General features: G+C 38.2%; 1 pseudogene across 1 annotated transcript; it reads left to right on the top strand.

Moving 5' to 3' along the window:
* The first annotated feature begins 474 nt into the window (after positions 1-474).
* LOC308429698 (large ribosomal subunit protein uL30-like) lies at positions 475-6,886 on the top strand (annotated as a pseudogene). The gene is made up of 2 exons: positions 475-525; positions 6,197-6,886. The product of its transcript is annotated as a large ribosomal subunit protein uL30-like (transcript).
* The last annotated feature ends 8,608 nt before the right edge of the window (positions 6,887-15,494 follow it).

The raw sequence follows: 15,494 nt of genomic DNA, 5'->3' as shown, positions 1-15,494 counted from the left end.
AGATATTTATTCAGATTCCTTCTGGGGTTCTCCAAATTCCCTGACTTCCTAAGGGTACACATGAACTACACTCCTCAATTTTAAGAAGTTTAAAATACTTCAGTAGCTATGAATTTGAGTCCAAAGCAGAATAGCCCGCTCCCTTAACTTAAAGGGCTTACATAATTAAAGGGCTGGATGGGGCAGCAAATTAAAGAATTCCCTTATGGGTAATTTTAGGGAGAGAGTGAAGAGAATGGGGAGTTTAAAGACTAAACGATAGAAAACTATACAGCTCAAGGATGAGTAACTACAGTTCATGTTCCCTCTTTAGAGAGTTCTATTAATATAACTGTGTTAGAGTTTTTGTTGCTATAAAGAGATACCATGACCACAGCAACTCTTATAAGGAAAATCATTTGATTGGGCCTGGGTTACAGTTCAGAGGATTAGTCCATTATTGTCATGGTAGAAGCATGGTTGTATTTTGCAGACATGGCGCTGGAAAAGGAGCTGATAGTTCTATATCTTAATCCACAGACAGAAGTAAAGAATGCCACACTAGACCTATCTTGAGTATCTGACTCCTCAAAGTCCAACCCTAGGTGACACACTTTCTCAAACAAGGCCACACCTATTCCAGCAAGGCTGTACCTCCTCACAGTGCCTCTCCATATTAGCTAAGTAATCAATCACATGTACTTATGGGGACCCTTTCGATTCAAACCATGATAATAACTCAACTCTAAAAACTCCTACATGTTGTGCCTTTCAAGTACAAAGCTCAAATACCACAATGAACAATTAAAACAATTAAATTAGGTCATGTGTATTATATTAACCAATTTAGACAAGGGCCATTTTACATGGATCAGCCATGGAGCCATGGATATCAATGCTTCTTGGTAAAAGCTAGGCAGTTACCCCTCTGCCCCGCCCCCCAAACCATCATCTGCTAAGGCTGACTTAGAAGACAGTTCCACTTCCCTATAAGCTACACATCTTATAAAGAGCTCTTTTTCCTGTTTCCTAAGGTAAATGTAAATATGACAGGTTGGGATGAAGATGAGGTCTTGTTTTAAAGAACAGAGAGCCTAGTTCTAGTACAAATGCTTGTTAGGAGGAGTTTAAGCACCTTAGAGATCCAAAAAAAAAAAAAAAAAAAAAGCAGTTTTTCACATTTGTATGGCAGCTTTAGTCATGTCTGACCAGTAAAATGATCATCAACTTCCTGGAAACCAGTGTTCAGAGTTCTAACAGCATCTAGTGATTGTGCACCAGCCTAGCACTGTAATTTCTGCCATTGCTTCTGTGGGTTGATTTGCTTGTTTGTTTGTTTTGTTGTTGTTTTTGTTCTTTGTATGTGTTTGTTTGCTTGTTTCTTTGTTTATTTGAGGTATAGATTCTTTCCATAATAGTCATGGGCGAACTCTGTTCATAGACCAGGCTGGCTTCGAACTCACTGAAATCCACCTGCCTCTGCTTCCCAAGTGCTAGGATTAAAGGTTGTGCTCCCAAACCCAGCATCTTCCAGTACATTGTTAAGGTACAAAGCTTAGGACAAGCACATGGTACAGTGCAGTCTCACCAATTAAATCTCCATCCAAGAGCCATCTACAAGCACAATCCTTCTTCCAGACTCTGCAGGACTGTTTGTTCACTGAGACCCAACACTACAGTACGGTGGAATTCTAATCTCTACAGTCTGCAAATCACTGTGATTGAACCAAATGATGCTGGAGTAGTCAGTTTTCTGTTGATGTGACAAGGTACCAAGAAGTTATCAGGTAATAAAGAGCAAAGGTTCATTGGGCTCATGGTTTCAGAGGTTTTAGTCCATGACTGGTAGGCTCTATTGTTTTGGAGACTGTGGTGAGGTAGAACATTAAAACTGAAGAATAACCTCATGGCCACCAGCACTCAAAGAAGAGAGAGAGTTAGGGGTCAAAGTATCCCCAATCAAGGGCATGCTCCCAAAAACCCCACTTTCTTATACTAGGTACTACCTCTTAAAGATCTGACCACCTGTCAGCAACACCATAAGCTAAGGACTTTAACACAAAACATGACCTTTGGGGATGCTCTAAATCTAACTATGGCAGCTATGTGATACCTACTTAATTTTTAAATTAATTTACCATATGTGTTATAATTAAGAAAGAGTTTTTCGAGTTCACAATAGTATTATATGAATATCTATCTTCTCTATAATAAAAAACATATATCAAGTAACTATTAAAGTTACAAAATGAATTGTTGATACAAATAGGCTAAGGCAGACATGATTTTTTTTTTTTTTTTTTTTTTTTTTTTTTTTTTTTTTGTAGAACATGGCTATGGCCTTTGGCAAGTTATAATTGGATTCTAACCATTCTTCATATCAATTGTACTTGGTGATACATAAAATCATGTCATATAAGAGCTATGATCTAATTAATAACTTGTCAAGTATGTGTATTTATATAAGTAGTTTAACCTTCTTAATTAAATTTAATTGTCATCTTGGTCAATTTAATAAAGTTGATCCCTATAAACTCAATAAGATAATAAACACTGACTCATGCTCAAAAATACTAAAACTTTTGTAGTCTGTACTGTTTCTGCAGCAAATTTGGCATTGGAAGTAATCATTGCCATTTATGAACATTTTCTTTCTTTCCTTCCCTCTTCCTTTTCCTTCTTTCTCTTTCCCTCCTCCCTCCCCTTCTCCCTCCCTCCATCTCTCTCTCTTGTACCCATTTTATGTGTTACTCATAGGAAGTGCTCAATAATTTTTTTACCTCCCTGGGGCAAAATAAAATTGTTGAGCAAAGTCATTGCAGTGTCTCACATCCAGCTCATCCTATCTCCCCTCCCCCTTCCTGGCCCTGCATTGGAGGTTAGTCAATCCAGATTGTTCTGCTCCAGGCCCAACTTTCTCTGCCCCGCCATGCCCTTCTCTTCAGTCCTCTTTGTTATTTCTGCTCCAGCTCCTACTCTGTCACACACACACACATACACACACACACACACACACACACACACACAAACACACACAGACACAAACCACTTTTCCTTCAATGAGTAACAAGACTGGTTTCTCTGAGTCCAGCTGTGGGGATCCCTGAATCCAATAATCTATCACTACATCTAGTACTTTAACATAAGGAATAAACATCTAACAAACCAAGCATTTCTCTTCATCCATAACTGAACAAAAGGAAAAAAAAGTATAAAGCTTCCGATAAATGAGAAGGTTGAAAACTGGTCTAGAATAAAACTTTTAACAGCAGTTTTGTCTGCTCTGTTGCTGAATTTATTGTTTGCCACATGGTGGGTGAGGCTGATTTAAACATTTTTATTTTACCAAAGTTGAATTGTTTTCCACTGGCAGATTCTTTAAAGGTTCATTCTGAATTTTGCTTAAATGTCCCAATTGCTGAACCATAAAGCTGGAACCAGTCTGAAGCTGCAATATCAGAACTGTTTGATTGCCACTGTCTGGAGTCTGCCTGGCGGAACAAAGAGTCTGACGCAGAGATGGGAGCTTTGCCAGCTGAAATACCGGCACCCAGGGCAGCCTATTCTACAACACAACATGTTCTCCAGAGACATCCCAATTACATTTCAGAAACAACTCAGCTCCAACCGCAGTGAGACCAGCTCACTTTTATTATCCAACTCACAGCTTTTCCATTTTCTTTTGTTCTTCAGACGAGAAATTACAGCCCTATGTCGTCATGGTGATCACCTGGCCAAAGCAAAGTTATATTGAGGACACTGAAAGCTGTGCTTGCTGATTCCCGACATAATGATTTCAGTCCCATTGGACCCTTCCTTCCCTTCCCAGCTTCCTGCATCACTTTTGGTCTCAGTAACTATAGAGACATACTTAGATTAGATAACATATAGATGCTTAATAGTTAGGTAGATGATAGTGATGATGATGATGATGATGATGATTCATACATACATACATATGTACATAATTAAGTTATAGACAATAGATAAATGAATAAGACACAGATAGACATAGGTAAGTAGATACATAATAGATTATATAGAGACACATAGGCAGATAGATAGATGACAGACAGATGATAGAAAAATAAACAATAGATAATTGAGATAGACAGGTGATAGATAAATTTATACGTACATGCATACATACATATATTCATACATAAATAAATATATATATACATATCTTGATAGGTTCATAATTAGATAGGTGAGAGACAGTAGATCGATGGATAAGTCACAGATAGATATAGTCAAGTAGATATGTAATAGATTATATAAAGACACATAGGTAGATAGATTGATAGATAGATGATAGATAAATAGGTAGATGATAGATAAACAGGTAGATGATAGATAGATAGATAGATAGATAGATAGATAGATAGATAGATAGATAGATAGATAGGTAGGTAGGTAGGTAGGTAGGTAGATAGATAGATAGATAGATAGATAGATAGATAGATAGTAGATAATCTTCATTTCCTCCATTCTTTCTCTTAGTATAATTCAAATCAAAACCACAGATTTTTGGACTTCAGGATCTCAGTGAATATCTAGATTTAGACACACTGTTTAGAGCTATGCAGATCTCATTGTGAACAGCTGCAGCACCATCCCCAAGGGGGGAAAAAAAGAAATCCAGGAGCATGCAGAAGGCAAATCAATAAATTTTATGGTTTGGCTTGTTCCCCAAGCAAGTAAATAAAATCTTTAAATCATATTATTAAGTGATTGATATTTGGAAACTAAAGTTTTCTACAGTTCCAAAAGAAATTAAGGCACCAGGTTAATGATGAAGCAGTGCACATCATTAGAGTATATTATAATAAGTAATAAAGATGCTAACAAATGTTCCCAGCACAAAGCAGTGAGAGCACAACTCTCCTCTCCACATCTGCACCATCTGCTGTTTCTCCTTCTACACTGAGTGTAAACATATTAGCTCCATCCTATAATGGAGGTATTGGGTGTTAAGGAGGAGACAGGGAAGGAATAAAGTGAAAAGAATAAAACACCATCCAGTAAGACATGGAAGAGAAACAGCTATGAGCATACAAATAAATATGCTGGATTTCAGAGAGAAGATGCCACTTAGCCATGGTCTCTTTAATATCCAGTATCTAAACGTACAAGTGCCTGCCAAGGACTCTGCACTGGGTCATTTCAGGTGATTCTGAAATTTATTCTTTGTCAAGAATGGGGGAGAATAGAATCTCATCAAAGATAGAACAATCTCAGCAAGTGCTTTCAAAACACATGAAAGAATGCATTTCTGTCTCATTCCTCCTAATAAACTCTGTCCAAGCTGTGGGTGAGGAGGGCTTGAGGAGTCCACAGTCAGGGAAACAGATGCCATTTAAGGTCATCCTGGGAGGGGAGGGGAAGGAAGGGGAAGAGAGGAGAGGAGAGGGGGTACTTCCAGTACAGGGATTACGCCAGTCAGCCATGTCGCTAACAGACCCTAGGACTGTACTTGCATTCACAAGGACTGTGAGTTTCAGGAGATAAACCCATTTTTAAAATGAATGCCATGTTTTTAACTTAGGACAGTAAGTGACCAGGGCATAAGGCAATAGAGGTAACGAAGAGGCATTTCTCCTCCGGTGGTGTATTTTCATCTGGGGAACAACCTCATACACAGATTAATTCTACCCCCTTTCTTTGTCATTCACAGCATGGATTTCGTAAGCATAGTTCCCAGCACGAAAGATGCACTCTCACGTTTATAATGAACATTATTTCCCCTACCATATTACTATCTTAAATGTATCCAGAGGCATCATCACAGGCATCCTACAGCATAGTTATTCAAAAGACATAGTTGATTCAAAAGACAATGATATACATATATATATATATATACACATATATATATATATATATGGCAGATATACAGATATACAGTATATACACTTTATGCCTCTTCATTATCTTTATCATGATATACATCCATATATACTGTAGAGATTATGTAAATGCAGAAATGTAAAAAGCAAGTTACCTTTGCTAATATCTTACAGAAGTTACCATCAATACTGGAAATCAGCTAATTTATTGAGAGGAAGATTTTGTATCAGACATCGCTAAATCAATGGTCCTTACAAAGAAGAAAACTTGGAAGAGAAAGGGGAAAAAACATTCTTAAAACATTGGTGCTGGTCCATCTCCTTTACCGGTTGGAACCAAGGAGGCTGTCCCAGAGAAGAAAGAGTAGTTTGCTGCTGTGCCAGAAACCCTTAAGAAAAAGAGAAGGAATTTTGCACCTGAGGAAGAAGTTTGCCCTGAAGACTCTGCGGAAAGCAAGAAGGAAGCTCATCTATGAGAAGGCAAAGCACCATCACAAGACGTGCAGGCAGATGTCCTGGCTGAGATTCGGATGCTGGGAAGGCAAGGAAGGCTGAAAACTTCTATGTGACGGCAGAACCAAAATTGGCGTTTGTCATCAGAATCCAGGGTCTCGGTGGAGGAAGCCCAGAGGTGCACAAAGTGTTGCAACTTCTTAGACATCGACAGATCTTCGATGGCACCATTGTTAAGCTCAACAAGGCTTCAGTTAACGTGCTGAGGATGTGGAACCGTACATTGCGTGGAGGATCCCAACCTGAAGTCAGTAAATGCACTCATCTACAAGGGAGGCTATGGCAAAATTTATAAAAAGTGGACCGCCTTGACAGATAATTCCTTGATTGCCTGATCTTTTTGTAAATTTGGCATCATGTGCACGGAGAATCTAATTCATGAGATCTATACAGTTAGGAAACACTTTAAGGAAGCAAATAACTTCCTGTGGCCCTTCAAATTATCCTCCCCACGAGGCGGAATGAAGAAAAAGACAACTCACCTTGTAGAAGGAGGAGATGCTGGCAACAGGGAAGAGCAGATAGACAGGCTTATTAGACGATGAACTAAGGTGTCACTCATGGATTCTTATAATCTGGTCAGTTAATAAACAGTCACACCTTGGCAAAAAAACAACAACAACATTGGTGCTTGAAATCCCCAGTCAGAAGTAATCTATATTTGAAATTGAGTAAGTCCATGGCTTTAAGTAATACTTGGTATGAGGACCATTCAAGTCTTGAATGCTTTTGCCATCTGAACTTGGAGATAGCATGTTGAAGGGCCAATATGGAAATATTTTGTTGTTATTTGGAAATATTCCCTAAGCTCAACCATCTTTTTAGGGTTTTCCTCCTTTCTAGATGAATAGAACCAAAGGCTAGAAACACTTGAAACAACAACAGCTAAAGACATAAAAGTTAAAGCACGATAGCTTATGAAGTTTCTTATGTGTGTGTTTACTCCTAGAAGGCAATGAGTACGTAAACATCTATGTGAGTCCAACTTATTCAGTAAAAAGAAAGACAATAGCATGAAATCTATTCTCAGTCCTTTCTCTTCCTTCTTCTTTCCTACGGAGAGCACCTTGTCTTTCAACCAGTGGACTGTGTAGACTTTGCAGAGAATTAGGATTGTTACAGAAAAGCAAAGAGAAAGAAAGATTTGGTTTCCAGAGTAAAAGTTTTGGATCCCACAGAAACAGAATAGTCTTGAAAACCCAGTGTTTGGGAGGGAAGGGAGCTTCTGAGGCTTCAGCTACTCACTTTATACCTGTCAAACTTCAGGTCAGGAGTCATGGGTTCACAGAGGCCTAGACCAGTGTCCTAAGAAAGGCAGGGAAAGTGAGAATGTCGAGAAATGATGTGGTCGATAGAAGGTAAAGGAATGAACTTCTTAGTAGATACCTGTGTAAGACTTGTCTTGTTGCTGGTGTGCCTCTCTGTCTCTGATGGCGGTGTGATTATCTGTTCACGCCACTGCCTGCAGCAGGTGGTGGAGGGGCCAAGTGTCTCTGCTCCAGGCAGCAGTGTGGCACATAATGATTGTCCTTCTTTGACTCCACGTTAGTGTGCTCCTTTCATGTTGCTTCCCTTGTGCCTTCTGTTTATTCCACATATCTCAGCCGCAGAAACAGAAGGGCTGCTCCTAAATTCACTCTAAGCCACTGGCAGGTAGAAATCGGGCTGTGCTGTAAGTTTCCAACCCGAAAAAGAAAAGTCTGCGTTGAAGCTACTGAGGCACAATTATAAGATTAGAATAGGAGAGTTAATTAGATAACATGCCTGACACCGTTAACACAATTCTCAGCCTGGCAGATCCACTCTATTGTGTGCAATGACCATTATCACACTGACTGCACTACCCAGGGACTATCACCCACATGTCTAAGTCCCTGCTCTCCTCACACCAGACCAGAGATAGATAAGTATGCCATGGTTTGGATTTATTGGTTTGGGTACTTTTTTTAAGAGAAATATAATAATAGCAAAGCTCTTTGACATGTATATCATATTTGACTCAAAATAGGAGGAAAAAAAAAAGTCAAAGTCCATTTATATGGATAAATGTATTGTTCCATTTCTTTGCAGATCCAGGACAATGTTCTTATTTTTATAAGGATTTGCACCATGTCTATTCAATAATGTGGATTAATCACTAACTTCATCATTCTCAAAAGCACATAGACACATGTATGTATATATGTATACATGTGCATATATATGTATATGTGATAATTATATGATGCACATAAAACAAAGGGCCTGTTTTGAGTATGAGACATTTAAATTTTTTTGATGTGTTTTTATATACTTTTTCAAAATTCATGTCTTAGAAAAAAGGAACTTAGAGATGCCCCCCCCCCATCCCCGAACAGAAATCAGTTCTAAACAGTTGTAGTAAATGAAGGAATTCTTTAGAAAGAAAATAGAGTCGCTGGCTTAAATTAACCATTTGTGGCCACAGCTGTGGAACACAGCTGCAGAATGCATGGGGGATGCTGCCCTAAGCGAGCAGCAGTGGAGAGGGGTCTGCACAGGCACATGATGACTGCAAAGCTCTTGGTCTTTGGAGAGAGAGAATCTTTACCATCTAGTATACCTGTAATATCCTCACAAATGTAATATATATATAAGAAGGCGTGTAAGACTCTTCACTTAAAGGTGTAAATTCTTCTAAATTTCTTTTACTGAATTTTGTGTTTTTACAGCCTTTTGGGAATTGATCATTAAGAAATAAGATTCGGGAGATCAAGGGACACAGACCTGGTGAGAAGGCATTCCAAGTAACCTGGGAGCAGAGAGATCTCTGCCGAGCCCGCGAAAAGTACGCCCCCCCCCCAGCTTGGTTCAGGGAACCAGGAACCCAGAATTGCTCTGTCTGTTCCCAGCCTGCGGCCTTTGGGTGCAGAACAAGCACTCAGACAACCCACCACCAGGAACAGCAGAGACACAGGAAAATAGGCCAGGTACAATGGAAAGGCAAGAACCAATCACTGACAAGATGGCAAGAGGAAAAAAAAAGAATTTACCCCATGGAAACCAAGACAACCTGGCAATACCAGAACCCAGCTCTCCCATCACAGCAAACAGCAGAATGCCAAACACTCCAGAAAAAGAAGACTCAGACCCGAAAACATACCTCAAGATGATAGAAATCCTTAAACAAGAATGGGAGAAAAAGCATAAAGAATTATAAGCTTTTAAAGAGGAAATAAGAAAAACACTCAAAGAACTAGAAGAAAACAGAAAGAACCAAAGAGATGAAGGAATGGAAGAAGAAATTTAAAATGGAAATAGACACAATAAAGAAAACACTAAAAGAGATAACCCTAGAGGTAGAACACCTAAAAAAGAAATCAGGAGTCACAGATGCAAGCATTTTCAACAGACTACAAGAGATGGAAGAGAGAATATCAGGGGCCGAAGACAACATGGAAAACATAGACAAAACAGTCAGAGAAGATGCACAAACCAAAAAGCTCCTAACCCAAAATGTCCAGAGATCCAGGACACAATGAGAAGACCAAACCTAAGGATAATAGGAATAGAGGAGGGCAAAGAATATGAACTAAGAAGCACAGTAAATATCTTCAACAAAATCATAGAGGAAAACTTCCCTACCCTTAATAATGAGATGACCATGAGCATAAAAGAAACCCACAGAACTCCAAATAGGTTGGACCAGAAAAGAAATTCCTCCCAACACATAATAGTCAAAACGCCAAGTGCCCAAGGCAAAGAAAGAATACTAAAAGCAGTAAGGGTAAGGGGAAAAGATCCTGTAACATATAAAGGCAGACCAATCAGAATCACACCCGATTTCTCAACAGAGACTATGAAAGCTAGAAGATCCTGGACAGACATCATGCAGAACCTAAGAGAGCACAAGTGTCAACCCAAGCTGCTATACCCAGCAAAACTCTCAATCAGCATAGATGGAGAGACTAAGATATTCGAAGACAAAAGTAAATTTACACAATATCTGACCACAAACCCAGCACTATAACGAATTATAGGTGAAAAACCCAAGACAAGGGGAACTACATCCCAGTAAAAACAAGAAAACTCCTATGCAAGAAAACAAAAATAAGAAAGACACACAGGCACAATTCTACCTCCAAAAGCAAAAATAACAGGAAACAGCAACGACCATTCCTTGATATCTGTTAACATAAATGGACTCAATTCCCCAATAAAAAGATACAGGATATCAGACTGAATACATAAACAAAACCCAGCATTTTGCTGCATACAGGAAACTCATCTCAGAGACAAAGACAGACACTATCTCAGAGTAAAAGGTTGGAAAGAAAACTTTCAAGCACATGGCCCCAAGAAGCAAGCTGGAATGGCCATTCTAATATCGAATAAAGTAGATTTTCAACCAAAATTTATCAAAAAAGATAAGGAAAGACACGTTTATTCATTACAGAGGAAATTTGACAGGAGGAACTCTCAATCCTTAACATATATGCTCCAAATACAAAAGCACCCATATTCATAAAAGAAACCCTACTAAAGCTCAAAAAATACATCTTACCCCACACAATAATAGTGGGAGACCTCAATACCCAACTCTCACCAATGGACAGATTATGGAAACAGAAACTGAACAACAACACTGTAAAACTAACAAAGACTATGATCTAACTGGAATTAATAGATATCTACAGAACATATCATCCTAAAACAAAAAAATACATCTTCTTCTCAGCACCTCATGGTACCTTCTCAAAAACTGACCACATAATTGGTCAGAAATGAGCCTCAATAGATATAAGAAGATTGAAATACTCCCATGCATCCTCTCAGATCACCATAGTCTAAGGCTGGTCTTTAATAACAATGACAACAACAAAAAGCCCATATACACATAAAAATTAAACAATGCTCTATTAAACGATAGTAGGCTCAAAGAAGAAATAAAGAAAGAAATTAAGGATTTTCTAGAATTCAATGAAAATGAAAACACAATATACCCAAACCTATGGGATGCAATGAAAGCAGTACTGAGAGGAAAACTCATAGCTCTGAGTGCTTCCAAAAATGAAACTGGAGAGAGCATACACTAGCAACTTGGCAGCACAGTTGAAAGCTCTAGAACAAAAGGAAGCAGATACACCCAAGAGGAGTAGATGGCAGGAAATAATTAAAATTAGGGTAGAAATAGACCAAATAGAAACAAAAAGAACCATTCAAAGAAACAAAAAAACCAATAGCTGGTTCTTTGAGAAAATCAATAAGATTGATAAACCCTTAGCCAGACTAACTAGAGGGCAAAGAGAGAGTATCCAAATTAACAAAATCAGAAAGGACAGTGGAGACATAATAACTGAAACTGAGGAAACTCAAGAAATAATCAGATCCTTCTATAAAAGCCTATACTCAACAAAGCTGGAAAATCTCAAAGAAATGGATGAATTGCTGGACAGACACCAGATACTAAAGTTAAACCAGGACCAGGTAAACCATCTAAATAATCCCATAACACCTAAAGAAATAGAAGCAGTCATCAAAACCTGCCAACCAAAAAAAAGCTCAGGTCCAGATGGGTTCAGTGCAGAATTTTATCAGACATTTATTGACGACCTAATATCAATACTGTCCATAAAATAGAATCAAATGGAACACTACCTAACTCATTTTTTGAGGCTACAATGACCCTTGTTTCTAAACCACACAAAGACCCTACAAGGAAAGAGAACTTCAGACCAATCTCACTTATGAACATTTATGCAAAAATTCTCAAGAAAATCCTTGCAAACCGAATTTAAAAACACATCAAAACGATCATTCAACATGATCAAGCAGGAATCATCCCTGGGATGCAGGGATGGTTTAATATACAGAAATCCATCAATGTAATCCACCATATAAACAAACTCAAAGAAAAAAACCACATGGTCATCTCACTAGATGCTGAGAAAGCATTTGACAAAATTCAACACCCCTTCATGTTAAACGTCTTGGAAAGAACAGGAATCCAAGGCCCATAGTCAAACATTATAAAAGTAATATAGAGCAAACCAACAGCCAACATCAAACTTAAAGGTGGGAAACTAGAACCAATCCCACTAAAATCAGGGAATCTCCCCCTACCTATTCAACATATTACTGGAAGTCCTGGCCGGAGCAATTAGACAGCAAAAGGAAATCAAAGGGATACAAATTGGAAAGGAAGAAGTAAAAATATCACTATTTGCAGATGACATGATAGTGTACTTAAGTGAGCCCAAAAATTCCACCAGAGAACTTCTATAGCTGATAAACAAGTTCAGCAAATTGGCTGGATATAAAATTAACTCAAACAAATCGGTAGCCTTCCTTTACTCAAAGGACAAACATGTGGAGAAAGAAATTAGGGAAAAGATACCCTTCACAATCGTCACAAAAAAATATGAAATACCTTGGTGTGACCCTAACTAAGCAAGTGAAGGATTTGTATGACAAGAACTTCAAACCTCTAAAGAAGGAAATTGAGGAGGATCTCAGAAAATGGAAAGATCTCCCATGCTCATGGATTGGAAGGATCAACATTGTAAAAATGGCCATCTTAACAAAAGCAATCCACAGATTCAATGCAATCCCCATCAAAATACCAACCCAATTCTTCATTGAATTGGAAAGAGCAATGTGTAATTTCATCTAGAATAACAAAAGACCTAGAATAGCAAACTCCATCCTCAACAACAAGAATACATCTGCGGGAATCACTATTCCTGACCTCAAGCTATATTACAAGGAAATTGTGCTAAAAACTGCATGGTACTGGTACAGAAATAGGCACATGGATCAATGGAATAGAATAGAAGATCCAGAAATGAGCCTTCAAATATATGGTCACTTGAGTTTTGACAAAGGAGCCGTAAACATTCAATGGAAAAAGGACAGCCTATTCAACAAATGGTGTTGGTCCAACTGGCATTCAGCACGCAGAAGAATGAAAATAGGCCCTTTCTTATCTCCTTGTACAAAGCTCAAGTACAAGTGGATCAAAGATCTCCACATTAAACCAGTTACATTGCAACTATTAGATGAGAAAGTAGGGAAAAACCTTAGAACACATAGGCACAGGAGAAAATTTCCTGAACAGAACACCAATGGCTCAAGCTCTAAGGTCAAAGATTTACAAATGGAACTTAATGAGATTGCAAAGTTTCTGTAAGGCTAAGAACACTGTCAAGAAAACAAAAAGGCTGCCAACAGAGTGGGAAAAGATCTTTACCAATCCCACATCAGATAGAGGCCTAATATCTAAGGTACACAAAAAACTCAAGAAGCTAGACACCAGAGAATCAAATAACCCTATTAAAAAATAGGTTACGGAGCTAACCAAAAAGTTCTCAATTGAGGAATATCAAATGGCTGAGAAGCATCTAAGGAAGTGCTCGACATCATTAGCCATCAGGGAAATGCAAATCAAAACAACCCTGAGATTCCACCTCACACCAGTCAGATTGGCCAAGATCCAAGACTCAGATGACAGCAGATGCTGGCTAGGATGCAGAGAAAGAAGAATACTTCTCCACTGCTGGTGGGGTTGTAAACTGGTACAACCACTCTGGAAATCAGTCTGGCAATTCCTCAGAAAATTTGACATAGTACTACCTGAAGACCCAGCTATTCCACTTCTGGGCATATACCCCAGAGATGCTCCAATATACAACAAAGATGCATGCACCACAATGTTCATAGCAGCTCTATTTATAATAGCCAGAAGCTGGAAAGAACCCAGATGTCCTTCAAGTAGATGAATGGATACAAAAATTGTGGTACGCTTACACAATAGAGTACTACTCAGCTATCAGAAACAATGACTTTATGAAATTTTTCAGAAAATGAATGCATCTAGGGAATATCATCCTGAGTGAGACAACCCAGTCACAAAAAAACAGACATAATATGCAGTCACTGATAATTGGATACTAACCACAGAAAGCTCTGAACACTCCAGAAACAACTCAAAGACTGAGTGATGTTCAAGAAAAGAAAAAGAAAAGAAAAGAAAAAACTATTATGCTTAATCCTTATACACCAAGAAAACTTTGTCTAATTCCAGGTTACATCCTGTTTTACATGTACTTTATACTCATTGTAACTAGTAAGATCTTAATGCACACTATCAAACCTTTAAAAAAAAGCCAAGCACTGACAAAAATGTATTTGTATACTTTTATGCAAAAATGCTTAAAATTTGTGCATTTATATTTGTTTTTTAAAATAAAGTTGTTCAATTAAAAAAATTAACCTAAAAAAAAGAAAGTACGATTTTATTTTAAAAAAGAAATAAGATTCTTAGTGGCAAAATATGGTATTTTAGGGCTACTTTGTTAAAGCTTATTTTTAAGTATGAGTTCTTTTGGGGGAAAATATGAGAAGTTTTATGATCTAATATATACGTTTTTTTCGAGCTAGCTAAGTAACCAGATAGCAGTAAGTCCAACATTCCATGTACATACAGTCAGAATAAAAGGTAATGGACTCCAATAATAATATCTACAGTCATCACCGGTAAACGACATCACTTACTCCTTAAGAATGGAGTCATAGATAAAAGTGTTACGTTTTACCCATTCTCCTATCACTGAAGTTTGTATTCCATGGGTATTTGTTGAATATATGAACATCCCCTGGATCCCTTGACAAAGAAATGGAGCTGAAGAGTGGCCCTTGGTCTTCGTCAGCTGGGTAGATTGCAGCATCCTCCAGGTACCAGTCTATGGCTGGATACATAAGAAAAAATGGGAATCTAAAATTAATCCGATGAGTTTTCTGTTGAGTTTATGTGAGTTTCTTCATCAGCCTTCCTTCCTTTCTTCCTTCCTTCCTTCCTTCCTTCCTTCCTTCCTTCCTTCCTTCCTTCCTTTTTTCCTCTGTCCTTACAACTAAGAAAAAGACACATGGGAGACTTTATTCTTTGCTAGTATTCTGAGCTTTGATTAGAGAACCCCATCCTTCGCTAGTACTCTGAGCTACGATTAGAGGACTCCTTCCTTTGTAAATACTCTGAGCTATGATTGGAGGACTCCTTCCTTTGTAAGAACTCTGAGCTATGATTGGAGGACTCCTTTCTTTGCAAGAACTCTGAGCTATGATTGGAGGAGTCCTTCCTTTGTAAATACTCTGAGCTATGATTGAAGGATTCCTTCCTTTGTAAGAACTCTGAGCTAT

This window comes from Micromys minutus (genome assembly GCF_963924665.1).
Source record: "Micromys minutus genome assembly, chromosome: 14".
Lineage (NCBI taxonomy): Eukaryota > Metazoa > Chordata > Mammalia > Rodentia > Muridae > Micromys > Micromys minutus.
This window is presented reverse-complemented; position numbering and strand designations above follow the sequence as displayed.